We start from the raw sequence: 14,626 nt of genomic DNA on the forward strand, positions 1-14,626 counted from the left end.
AATTTTTCAAAATTAAAGACATACAAACCGGCCACACTAGGGGCAAATGTGCTGCCCATTGAAGTACCAGTAGCTTGCAAATACAACTGGTCCTCATACTGGAAAAAGTTCCTTTTAAGAGCTAAAGTAGCACAGTCGACCACAAAGGATTTCGATGTCTTGTAATCCCACACAGTGGTTTCTAGGGTGTGAGCAATTACTTCAATGGTCGCATCTTGCGGAATGCAGGTGTAAAGGCTCTCAATGTCTAGTGTTGCCAAAAAACATTGGCCCTCAGGCAAGGTGACAGTTTCCAACATAGCAAGTAGACTTTTGGTGTCCTTTATATAAGTACTAGTGGCCTCGACTATGGGTCTTAGGAAAAAATCACAATACTTGGACAAAGGTTCAAGCAAAGAGACCAATCCAGAGACAATGGGTCTCCCTGGTGGTGGTAGAATTCCTTTGTGTGTTTTCGGATGGGTATAAAAATAGGGGATTTTGCCTTCTGATACTGTCAAGAAATCAGCCTCCTGTTTGGTAATTAAGCCTTCCTGCTCTGCTGACATTACAAGTTCGATTATTTCTGATTTTAAACTTTCAATTGGATCCTCTCTTAGTAGAACATAGTTGGTCTTGTTACCCAACAAACGTCTGCATTCCTGATCATAGGCACTCTTGTATTGGATGACGATGCCACCCCCTTTGTCTGCACTCTTTATGACTATTTCAGAATTTTTCTGTATTGTTTGTATGGCTTTAAATTCACCGGCTGTTAGATTTTTATATGGGTTGGGAGTCTCAATAGATTCAATTTCTTTGACCACGGCCTGTTCAAAAGCCAGTGTTTCTGGTGGAACACTGTGTGGAGGGGGGGTTGAAAGTAGACTTGAGTCTAAAGTTAGTATCACCCTGTATCCTCTGCATTGGATCTGTCGTCTGCTTTTCAAAAAAACTTTTTAGTCTTAATTTTCGAAAGAAATCAGCAAGTTCACCACGTAGTTTGAAAACGTCGAGACCATGGGTTGGGACAAACCCAAGACCCTTTTCCAAGATTCTATTTTCGTCCTCTGTTAGGATTACATTAGTCAAGTTGGTGATTAGACTCTCTGATTGCTTGGGCCCGCCCTTTGGTCCAGGGTCTTGCTCCTCGTGTTGTCGCCAACCGCGTCCGCCTGGTCCTAATGGACCTGATTGGGCCCTTTTCGCTTTCCCCTTGTGCCCCGACCCCTCCCTAAAAAAGGAGGTTGGAACATTGGGGGCTGATAGAAGGGAGGCTGCATATGACCAAAGGGTTGATTCCAACCCATCATAGGGGGGAAGGGAGGTTGAGGGGGGTATGCATTTTGGAAACGTGGTCCATTCTGTTGGTATGCCTGCCAGTTTGGATTAAACACAGCTCTGCCCCTACCTCTTCCTTTGTTCTTTTTGCTGGTACTCCCATTGCTGGAGCCACTAGATTGGGAATCATCAGAAGTATCAGAATTATAGCCTGATTTTGGTTCTGAACTGACAGAAACAGAAATGCATACACATACGTGTGTGGTAGCTGTTATGTGGTTTACTTCACTTCGTTTTTCGGTAACTCCTACAAACTCAAAACAAGCCCAGTCATAAGGTTAAGTGTCTCTAGAAACCTTAGCCACACAGCCACGTGCTTCATCTGGCACTGGGAAGCAGCCAGCAAAGAATCTTATAAACACAATTCATTTATCAATGGTACTCAGGGGCGTCGCTTCCATTTGTGCAACAGGTACCTGAATATTTCTGTGTTTTAGAATTCAAACCAGCAGCCAGGGGTCCCTATTTGCTCTTTACAAAGAAGGGGGTTAAACCCATGCAGTCACGGGGACCTGGGCACTATGTGATACATATAGAAGGGGTCCCCGTAGAGGAGAAAGGTGTATTGTAAATTACATACACAACAATTATTTAGAAATCACTAAAGAAAAAATTTTTTTTAGTAAACAAATATCCGATTGGCATGTATTATTTAATGACCAATGGTTTGTGGATATCACGTGCAATACAAAAATTGTGTAAATTAAGGGCCCCAAAGGGGGGGAGAAAAGGGAAAGGGGAGGGTAGTGCTCGAGGAAGTGTAGAAAGGTTATGACACAGTTATAAAGAGGTAACAATACAAATTGGCACAGATTATCAAAGGATAATCAAAATACACATGTCCCAAATCAGGACTAGAAATTGAAAGACACATATAAACATTGCATTTCAACGGTCACATCTAATTGTTAGAGAATTAAGGGGTGTGCCGGAATGACAAATTAAGGAAGAACAGTCGACGTTTCGACCCCTATCTATAGGCCAAATGGAGTCCTTTTACGGGGTCTTCATCAGGACGTCAAATTAGGGAAGGGAGATGGGGCCATTCATGGTTGAAGACCCAAAAGGGTTCAATGCATAGGCGAAAGAACCACGCTGGACGTCGTGGTCAATCTGATAGGGTAGACGAATAATTAGGAGAAACACCAATCTAGGTCACTGTGATTAGGACCTATGGAGATTGATGGATGTACAGTCAGCTTCTGTATACAATTAGAAATGCGTGATTTGCCGTTGTAAAATCGGCCGGGGGTTGTGAGTAGTATGGTCTCAAAGTTACAATCAAATCCGGAAAAAATGTATTATTTCATTTCGACTTGCACAGAATGGTGCATGATATCACCGTTCTGAAATCAGCTGGGGCTGTAGGTGGTATGGTCTTAAAGTGGCAATCAAATCCGGAAAGGATATAATCTTTCAACTTGCTCAAATGATTCCGCTCGCAAATTCGAGACGGCAGGTCAACACAACGGCGCCTGTCCGTGAAGTCTGTAAAGTCATATGTAGCGTGGAGCACCTTCGGATCGTTTTGTGCGCAAGTAATCCGGTGATTTATATAATGCAGCAGCAGCTCACAAAGAGAACGCGAACTCCGCAGTCCCTATTTGTTCATTGCATTAGAGACAAGTGGTCACGCTACTGATGGCATGTCTACTATTCTGTGCACTATGGCCACTGCTCTATCATCCTAGTTCCAGCTGTTGGTACACCTGCCACCTGTCTGAAGCTGTACACTCCAGATTGAATTATTTTGAATGTATATGTGTTAATAACACAACTAGATTAAGTAAATCACCAACAGTCACCCATTCACTTAAGTATAGAGTTTCTGCGGGAAGGATGTGTGCCAGTCTGTTTTTTAAATTTTTTTAATTCTTTTTATTAAACAAAAAGTCAGCAAAATTAGAATACAGAGGAGACATCATACGCTCAAAAGCACGTCAGGGGGTAAAGGGAAATTTGAAAAAACATAATATGGGACATTATGGTGAAGTAGGCACATCAAAATCAACAGTCCTCGGTGGCACACAAATATCCCCTCTGTGGCGGTTCCAGGGTCCCCATACAAAGGACCATTTTCGAGGGCGTCCCCTCGCTAGATAAACAGTTTTTTCCCTGAACATGCACCAGTCTAGATTATTTTCCCATACTTCCAGGGTGGGAGTCTGAGCGACTCCCCATAGCTGGGCAATGTTCCTTTTCGCTATCATGAAGCCCAGCGTAGCCCACTGTGTTTGCGCTGAATTTAGGTCAGTCGGCTCCCATATATTCAGGAGGCACCTCCGTGACTCTGGCATCAAAGAGACCCCAAGCACCCTACGTATAGTGTCATGTATTTTGCGCCAATACTCAGTGATGTGTGTGCATTCCCAAATAACATGAAGAAAGGAGCCAGTCAAACCACACTGATGCCTACATAGACCGGGATCTGAAAGACCCATATGTACCAGTCAGGGTCCCGTGATATAGACCCTATGAAGTACCTTTAGCTGGACCAGTCGCAGCCGAGTCAGAATTGCAACCAATTTAGGGGATGACAATGCCATCTGCCAGTCTTCATCGTCTAATTCTATCCCATTCTAGACCCACCTGGCCCTGAGCCCCTCAAGGGGATCAGTTCTACAGTTAATTAGCTTCTTGTATCATAAAGAAATTGTTTTTTTGGGGAGGTGGCCATCGAGAATTCTATCTTCGAGCGGAGAGGACTCCGGGGGCTCCACATCTCTAGGCAAAACAGCCCGGAGTGAGTGCTAAATCTGTGCATAACGGAAATATTCAGAGTTCGCCAACTTGCATTCTGCCTTTAGTTCTACAAATGTTTTAATTCTCCCCTTACCCCAAACATCTCAGATGGTAGAGATCCCTATCAGGTCCCATTTATCAAACCCTTTCGTCTTCCAGAGTTTGCCCAGCTTCTCAGAGTCAAAGAGCGGAGTGGCCAAGCTCAGTTTGTCTTTCCAGCCCAAGGAGCAGGTGGCATTATGCCAAACCCAAACTGCGTGCCCGGTGGGCCCTGTCAAATCTCTCCACCTCGGTCTAAAATACAACATCCTGCTATATTCCCCCCCAGGGAGATGCCATTAGTTCATGGCATAGGCTGGATCAGCCACCGGCCCATACGTGCAGTGGTTAATCGCAGCAAGCTGGAAGGCCCGGTAGTACCTTTTGATATCTGGGAAGGCAATGCCACCTTCATACCAGGGAAGAGTGAGTCTAGCGAGGGCAATATGGGGTCTACCCTCCCATAGTAGACTACGCTGAAGCCCCTCAACCTCGCGAAAATAACTCCCCGGTACAGCATCCAGGGTATTCTGGAGGGCATAGAGAAAACGGGGCAGCGCCCTCATTTTAAAAGTGCCAGTCTGTTTTAATTTCTCTCTCTCCCATCTTTGTCAGAGAAACTGAATTGTGACACCTCTTGTAGGTCATCATTTAATTGGACACGTTCATTGGTTTACCGTAAATTAGGGTCTTGAGACTCAGCACAGGTCATGTGGAATCAATGGACCTGAATGCATTATGGGCCAGATGTATCAAAGGGATATACCAATTCTGTGTCTATGGGAAAATGTGTTCATACATATGTCCCTAAAGGTTCACTCAAGGTGGTAGAGCTGGGATGCTAAATTGCAGATCCTAGTGTCTGTTCCCTGGCTTGGCATTACGTTTGCCCTCAAACTCTTTGGTAAGACTCCTGTGGAAGTGGAGAATTAAAATAAATTTTTTGCATGCTCTTGCTTAGGAAAAATGAGAGTATGGCTTGTTAAGTGACATACAAAGGTGGAGGATGTGGTTGGAAGCAAAGAACTGAACTGCAGTCTGAGTAATGCGGGATAGCTGAGCAGCATAATTAAAAGCTTAATCCCATTGCTAAACATATGTTAATCAATATGCTAATATGTTGATCTAAGTAGCATAATAGTATATTTAGGCCGCACATAAATAACCAAAGTATATTCAGTGCATTACTTATAACATATCTAAAACGATAATTGAGAATTGTAACCCCTAGCCTGACTGTTAGTAAGCCTTAAGCTGAACATAACCAGTTTGAAAAGTCTTTCTTGTGTTTTGAATACAATATTCTACTCGAACTGTTCTCATGGTTTCTTTCAATTCCATGTCTTATCTGCTTCGTTAGTTAGAATAGCCTGTTGTTTATAAGACCTGTTCGATTAGGGCATATTGCTCTAAATTTGGCTGTTGGCATGTAGTGCTTGGTGAGACTTTCTCTTGTACCAATCAGACTGGACCAGTGATACCTTCCAAGGTCATGCAGCTCTGGGTTTCTTTGATCAGTGATGGGAACGTGGGGAGTTTACCTACTCCCAGAAGACGGTGTATCCTGATTGGCACATACTGAAGGAGTTGGTGAGTAGACGTTTCCAGAATCATCACTTTTGTATTAATTGTGTGGTACTTAGCATAGTTCAGCAGATTTTGACCTGACTTTGCTGATGAAATACCTTTCCGATCTCTCTCGATTTCCCCTTTTACTGTGGCATTGAGCTTCATGCTTGAACACCTGCGCCTATTGTCCCTTGAACCTTAACCCGGTTTAAAAGATGCTGACGCCTTCCTCCTAGAATTTCCTCTTGTCACTTTCGATGCCATATTTAGTTTGGGAAAGTTCCTTTATGGAACAAATCTATTTCCTGTTTTGTACACTGTGCATCATTAAACTATCAAATCCCATACCGCCAAATTATAAAAATTGGTTAGAAGCCCAGAAACATCTTCAGGTTGTGTTGCCTAATCTACAAATGATTCAATTGGAAGTCGACAAATATCTGAACTGCAAACACAGTACCACAGACTTGGATATTCTCATCTGACCAAGAGCCACACCACAACCCCGGAAAGAAGCTTGAATATTATAAGACAATTTGCAAGCTCGGAGCTTTGAGGTTCCGTGACGATTTGAACCCGTATTTTCAACATGGTCGTAAACTCATAATTTTGGTACTGATGAACCGCAAATGGTCCATTTACTATATCCTGGTGTTTTCGCTATGCTACGAGCAAGAGCACTCCTGTTATAACCACATTTCTGATACACCGATGGCATCCATTTTAGATCATGGCATCCATCTTGTATTTTTGCCCTCACATAGTCAATGGACACGCAGTGACCTCTGATCACCTCATTTCACTTAAGGACACGTAGGCTTTAGCCGGCAATTCACCTCTCTAGCGACACGTGCACCTTAGGACAGAAACGCTGTGGCCGCATGACTCGGCAAAAGCTGCCTCCTCTGCCCGAGGCCAGTCCTGCTATACTGGTTCTCGTACTTGTTGGCCTGATCATGATTAGGCGGCCGAAGCTGGTAACCTTGCCCATTTACGACCCACAAACATCTCTTATCCTGCTTTTCTATCTTCTGCACCTGGCTCTGCTCCTTTCCTTCTGGGCCTTTATTAGGGGGAGGTAACGAAATTTACGATGAGGCGGTCCGGCTCTTGAATGGATAGATGACATGGGATTATGATGGAACAGTGGGAACCTCTCATTCGTAAATGTTTTGACATCAGATATTGTTGACGATCCCTGTGTAACACCAAATATTTATTGTTTAGGACATAAAGGTTAGGAAACGTACTAGTATGTGGAGAATGTTGCCCCCAGCTAAATAATTTGTATTTAAGGAGCAACCCACTTTGTGCAAATCGAACAAGCTCCTAGAATCTGCCCGTGTGTAGTTTCTGTGACTTCTGTGTCCCTGCAGTAATAAACCTTTGGTCTTTGACGCCACCATCGAGAAGCCCGTGTTTCTGTTCATTTGTGCACCGAGACAGGTAGAACTCAGGGGTCTTCGGGTGTTGTCCCTGACACCTCTGGACCTTAATAAAAGTCCAGAACTCCAGCTTCAAAATGGGGACTGGATTTCTAAAACCATGGGGCATATTACCAACAACTAGCGATATTTATCGCTATGTTGGTTTAGTGGCGATATTTTTATCGCCGAGCTGCGGCGATTTTTATCGCTTAGGAACCTTGCTATTATCAAGGTTTATCTCCTAAGCGATAAAAATCTGCCGAAATGCATAAATATCGCTGAAAAGTCAGTGATATTCATGCATTACCGAGCTAATGCCCTTAGCCATGTTATCCACCTACCATTGGATACCATGGCTAAGAACTGCTCAGGGGCAGGTGTTAGCTTTTGGAGATATTTGCGCTTAGCGCGAATATCTCCAAAAGTTGGTAATAGAAGATAGCGATGTTAGCGACTGTTTCCAGTCGCTAACATCTTGGCACGCCCACTTTGCATGTCATTAGTGATAAATATCACTGACATGCAAAGCGGGGCCCAAGATGGTCGCTATCTCCTACTAGCTGTCACTAACTGGTGTTCGCGACAGCTAGGTAATAGGGAGATAAGTTTATCTCCGCTTTCTTGGCTTTTAAAGCCAAAAAAGCGTAGATAATCTCCCTTGATAATATGCCCCCATATGCGCCATACCCAGCCAACATGTCTTTCGAATATTACTACGGATTTTTTTTTTCAGAATCTTCCATGAACTCACGTCTCCTAATCACGATGGGTTGCTACATCACCACCAGTGAGCATGGGTCTGTGCAATAATGTATACACATTTGTTTATATTATTTAACAGGTTTATATAGTGTGCCAGCACCCACAGGCATGTTGGCACATTACTGATAACTCAAAGAATCACAATAATAAAACAGAAGATAAGACAATAGCTGTAAAATGCAGACCTGAATCACACAAAGGGTATTACTTGCTTGTACATATCTTATTACACTTTTATGGTCTAAGACCGAAATAAAGTTATCAAAGCATAACTTGCATCAGAAACAGTTAGGCATTCTCTGGACAAAGAGGAATTGTATTTTTATTTGGGGGAAGAAGCTGGTTAGATCAGGGAGAGCCAGAAAATGTGCTTCCCAAAGGCAGAGAAAGAGAGCTGAATTTAGCATCATTGATGGTTAACAATAAATAGAAATATAGAAGGGTAACCGTGAATTGCGTGGATGTTTTTAACCGAGGGGGTTTGAAAGACATTAAAAAAGACAACAAGAGTGAAACTCAAGTTGTCTATGATGTCACTCAGCTCTCCGAGGTGTAAACAAGCTGTCATCCTGCCACCCACCACCAAACCCCCTCTGTGCCTTTCTTCCCTCTCCTCTCCCATCCTGTTGTGCCCTCTACTCTGCCAGTGCTGCACTGGCAGGCTCTGTGATAGAGCCCAGTAACCTCATTGACAAAGGTAAAGGCAAACAACCCAGGCAAGATGCGATTAATCCTTTCTAGTAAAGGCACTCTCACAGCAGGAGAGGTTTGTCCACATTACACACACTCAAATCAAAATAACATCCCAGGACATGAGGATCAGACCACCACACTGATCCAAACAATATTCCCTGACATGCATCCTCTGTGAAACTTAATCCTGGTACTTCAATTCCACTTACTTAGCTCATCCGTTTTTGATTGCCTCCCATTTTCTTTTCTGAGTAGTGGTGGATTGGGGTGTGGTGATCATCAGCCAATCCATGTGGACAGATTTGTGATGCCAAAGTGTGGTAGTCTGCCTGGAGTCATGCGCACAATGAATTTGAAGGCAATCTAAATGTCAACATACTTTGCCTTGGACTTTGCTGTTCTGAAATAGGTTTGTTCAAGGGGTGATAGAATTTGCAAATGGTTCTTCAAATGTAGAGTTATAAACCATCATCTGGAAGTGCCATAATCCCTGTTGTCCTCCCTGGCAAGGCATTCCTTCTTGAGCTGGCTCAAGAGTTTCTTTGCCATTCTCTTGAAGTTATTCTAAAGACTCTTGACTTCCTCAACAACATGTTTTATGGGTAACACTTTGTTGTTGAATTAGGGGTTCTGGTTGAGAAGAACAGTTCAGAGAGGGTACCCTATTTTTTGAGGACCTCATCTTTGACAGTTTTCAGCTCATCCATGAGCCTGCATTTTTATGCCTTCCAGACAAGACAATGCTTATGATAGCTCTGTGAGCCCAGACATCTCTCTGCCTCAAGCAGTGCTGGCTGGCTGCACTATGTGAGGTTGAGTGAAGCACTTTCTTTCTCTTACAGCTGGGCACTAGAACTTTCACTCATTGAAGTGCTTCCCACTTCAGCAGTGGTTAAAGGGACTGGTGTATTATGGCTGCAAGTTTTACCCTGTTATCCTTCAGTGCAATCAGACGCAGTAGATTTATCGCAAACAAAAAAAAAGTACTTCAGTCTCTGTAACCTTAACAGTCTACCCATGGTAAACTATATCTATTACTATTTTAGCACATAATTGATGTAATTAATGAGGTTTTAGCTCTAAATCCTAAATGAGATCTTTAGTGTGAACTTTATTTTGGTTTATCTGTCCATCATGACTCCCCTTTTTTCCTTTATTGGTCCTATGAGTGTCAAGGTGGGACATGTCCCCCAGATTTGAATACATTACTAAAGTTCTTAAGATCTCCATCTGTGGTGTTGCAGGGCATCCTGATCAAGACTAAGGGGCATATTTATAAAGGTATCATGCAGTGCAGCAAGTCAGCTTGCTGAGCTGCGTGATAGGGAAGGGTCATGAATGTGCCATATCTAACAATATACCGAGCATTCCTGTTTTTTCCCAGTGCTGCCACACAATGTGCTGCCTAGCGCCAATGCAGGCCCTCTTTCACCATACTGCAAGGGTGTCTGTGTCATAAGCAGGATTGTTGTTGTGCAGGAAGGAACACCTTCCCACACAAAATTATTCCCCTGAGGCATTTTTGACTTTCTAAGCATGCTGCAGAAGGCAGCACACATAGAAAGAGGAAAAACAGAGGAGAAATAAACATATTTCTCGCTGTTGCACCTCCCCTGGGGATGCGTAGCACCTTTGACACATCCCTTGGTCTACCACTTATGGTAAATCTGGGAATGCACCAAAATCCCTCAGTTTTGCCTAGGAAAACCTACGTATCACCCATCGAACGCCTCCCTGGGCAGAGTAACGCAACACAGCGATTAGCTGCGTTGCATTACTCCAGATTTATCAAGCCACTCAGGGCCACGCAAGGTGGCCTTGTGTGGCTTCATAAATCATACTTAAGGGTTGCTTTGCTCATGTACCCCGTTGCGTGGTGGAAAAGCGACGCAACCCTTTAACCCCATCCATGCGACCTAGATTCCCCTCCGGTGCTGAGCCCTTATGAAAACGGGTGTGGTCATGACGGAACGGTTCCGTCATAAGCACAGCTCGACTGATGCTCATGACGGAACCGTTCCGTCATGAGCATCGAAAATACGGCCCCAGAGGCATTGTGCCCAGTAAGACGTTCAGTGGCTATACTCACCTAAAGGTGTTAGTGCCAAGTTCTACTTACTCTCAATAAGGCAGAGGGACTGAATAGGGGCATGGACATGTATGTTGTCTACTGTCCATGGATGTTGTTTTTGAACTACAAGCCTCCGCCCTGAAAGCCCCCAGCAGAAATCCAACCAGAAAAATGGGAGCACACCAGGCTCCCAATCAGCAACACACACCTGCAGTGTCAGTTAACACACCGCCCACCTGGCACTTTTCTGGGTACAGGCGTTGAAGGCTAAAGCGTTTTCGTGAGCACGTTACTAACTTTTCCCAAACTAGGCCTCTAGTATTTCATGTTCACATTTTGCATTAAATAAGGAGATGCATTTTTATATTTTTTTCTGCTAACCCATGGGTGATGAATAGTTTGAAGAAAAATACTCTTCCAGCAGCATGCTCCGAACATCACATATGTCATTGCCTTTCATCCATTCTGCTATTTTTGCGCTTTTGCTTCATTCCAGACTCCTTTATGGTTTCCTAAGGAACCTGCCTGCACAGCATGCCGACTGCCTTTTAACAATTGCCTTTTAACAATTGATACCTGCATGAATTGCAGGCTTAGAGCACATAACAACACCCCCTCCTCCTGAAACTGCACAGCGTTCTTAGTCAATAATAATGCTGTAATTTTTTTGTATTGTTAGGGAAGTAGCCTTTCTTCCAATTTTTGTTCCACGCGAGCAGAGCATACAAATTGTTTGTTGACACCGCCTGTGCACTCCGAAAATGTTAGATTTATGGAGCTAAATGTACTGATGAAATTGGCTTTTGACAGCATCATAACCTTGTTGCAAACTTTTTTCTGTTTTCCTATTTTTATATGCCATATTGCCAACCTGCGCTAGGGCATACAGAACAAAGTTAGCGCTCGCAGTAGTACAAGCTGTGATTCCCTCTTGTACTACATAATATCTTGGGGGAGATTAACAATCCCCTTGCGTCACTTTTGCGCTGCCGTTGCATCACTTTTTGTGACACAGTGGCGCCGTAAACAATGCGCCATGTTGTGGCCCATTTACGATGTGACGCATCTAGGCAGATGCGTTACGTTGTAAAGCCAGATGTGTCACGTTGTAAAGCCCTGCATCACATTATACCTGCGTGAGGTATAATGTATGCAGGGTGGGCGTTCCCCTACAGGAAAGCCTCGTAGAAGTGACGCAGTAGAATCTACAAGATTTCACTGCGCCACTTCTAGGACGCCACTGCGCCAAAACCTTACGCTTGATCCAAGCAGGCGTAACGAGTGACGCAGCACAATAAGTATAGGCCTCCCCATGTATTGCTGGAGTTGCATTGTGCTTGCGACACAACTCCAGCAATGCGTGGCTTTTGCGCCAACAGATGCATCAGAATTTCTGCCCATCTGTCAATCTTTGTGCCATGGTGCACCATATTGTCAATACAACACATCCATGGTGGCGCAAGTGTTTTGCACGTAGGCGCAGGGAAACTGATGCATCACTGCTTTAACGCAGCGATGCGTCAGTTTCTTGTAAAGCTGCCCCCTTATATTTTTGAAAGTTTTGATTGAATGTTCTATCGGGACAACAGAAGTAATCTGGCCTGAAAATCAGCAAATGAAACCTTTGGAAATGAAAGTCTTCTTATGAAATGCTGCGGGTCGTCTCGCTTGGGGTGATTGATTGCCTTAATTGCAGAATAGTACTTTATGTTTTCATTTGGTGAAGTAAATATTCAACTTTCAGGGCAACTGTAATTGTTTATTAGATAAACTAAAGTTATAAAAAATCTAATTTTCAGAGAAGGCATCCTTGGAGTGATTCCCGGTACCTTCTCAAATGTGAGAGTACATTATTCACTCGTATGCTCCATTAATTGATACCTAATTGGCAAACCCTGAAAGAAGTATAATTTGGCCAGACGTGATTACAAACTTTTTTAAGGAGCAAGTCCCAGATTTACATGAGCTAAAATCATCGTTACTGCTGTAGATTATTGATGCTGCCAAATATTACAACAGCACTTAACTAGAAAGTAAGCACTATAAAAACTTGTTTATCTATACTAATATAATAAAGAGAGAGCCCAAACCTTTGAGGCGGGTAATCTCAGGAACCACAGCACCAATCGCAACACCCAATACAGCGTTGGAAAGGGCAGTTGCAGCAGAAGGACATAGGCTATGCAGACACCCACCATATACATTTAAAAGGTAAAAGCCAGCAAAGTAGTCCCTTATGGGCGTGTCTGCATTGTGCTGTGGGCGTGTGCTGGGGGCGTGACAAATGTTGGGGGCGTGTGGTACTTTCCGCCCTTCATGCCATGTCTCATATTGTGTGCTAATCCCACCCTGCTCCCTTTAAATACCCCTGCACCCCATAATCATAACCCACCCTTACTCCTTAAAATACCCCAACACCCTTAAACACTAACCCAACTTAATCCTATAAATATACCCTGTACCCCAAAACTCAAACCTATCCCTAAACCCAAAAAATACCCCTGTACCCCAAAACCCAAACCTAGCCCTGAACCCTATAAATACCCCTCTACCTCAAAACCCAAACCTACCCTTGAACCCTAAAAATACCCCTGTACCCCAAAACCCAAACCTAGCCCTGAACCCTAAAAATACCAATGTACCCCAAAACCCAAACCTACCCCTTAACCCTAAAATACCCCTGTACACCAAAATCCAAACCTAGCCCTGAACCCTTAAAATACCACTGTACCCCAAAACCCAAACCTACCCCTGAACCCTAAAAATAACCCTGTACCCCAAAACCCAAACCTAGCCCTGAACCCTAAAAATAACCCTGTACCCCAAAACCCAAACCTACCCTGAACCCTAACATACCACTGTACCCCAAAACCCAAACCAAGCCCTGAACCCCTAAAAATACCCCTTTAGCCCAAAATCCAAACCTAGCCCTGAACCCTAAAATACCCCTGTACCCCAAAACCCAAACCTACCACTGAACCCTAAAAATACCCCTATACCCCAAAACCCAAACCTAGCCCTGAACCCTAAAAATACCCCTGTACCCCAAGACCCATACCTATCCCTAAACTCTAAAACTACCCCTGTACCCCATAACCCAAAACTATATCTGAACCCTTAAAATACCCAAACACCCCAAAACATATACCTCAGTACCCCAAAACATATACCCCTATACCCATACTTACCTAATCCAAACATTAAAAAAAACCTGCTTTTACCATTCATGCATTTACAACGAATTTCGCTGTCAATGTATGCGTGGTAAAAGCATATAAAATGTAATGCCATGCGTTATAATGGCATTGCGGAGTCATGGTACATTCGTAATGAAAGTATGCGGAGTGATGGTATGTGGAAAGAAAGTTGCGGAATAATGGGTACTTACCCTCCCCCGGTAAGTACATTGGTGGCAAACTGCCCACATCTCCAGCAACATACTCATATTTTTTCACCACCCATTTGAAAAATGCACAGGTCTCTCTCATTGATTGCCAGCACCGACATACACTTTTAGACACAACTCCCGCCACAAGTTCTAGAGTTGCGAACTTTAGAGCTGGGGAGCTACGTTCGAATCTCGGCATCAGCTCAACTTCCTGTGATTCCAGGCAAATCGCTTTTTCTCCCCGTGCCTACCACAAATGAATGTGTTCTTCTGTAATGTAAATATGTAAATTGTGCTCATGCCATGTTGTCGAGTTCGCACAATATAATATTGCAAGGAAAAATAAAGTAGAGAAACTCGAGTTCACACACTACTGAACGCGCACTCTTAAGTGCATCAGCAGTGCACTGTGAATCGGAGCGTTCCATAGGCCTGTCACAGATAAGAAATGCTATCAAAACGAAATCCTACAAAACAATATACTACTGGCCCACAGCAATTCATACCCGGACAACGTCGAGACGGGCTGCTAGTATATAATAATGGCAAGCCTAGAACATTTTAAACAGCATGACTGAATTTGAGATTTTTAGAGTTATGTTTCTTAGTTAGAGA

Source organism: Lissotriton vulgaris, chromosome 3_1, assembly GCF_964263255.1.
Source record: "Lissotriton vulgaris chromosome 3_1, aLisVul1.2, whole genome shotgun sequence".
Taxonomy (NCBI): Eukaryota; Metazoa; Chordata; class Amphibia; order Caudata; family Salamandridae; genus Lissotriton; species Lissotriton vulgaris.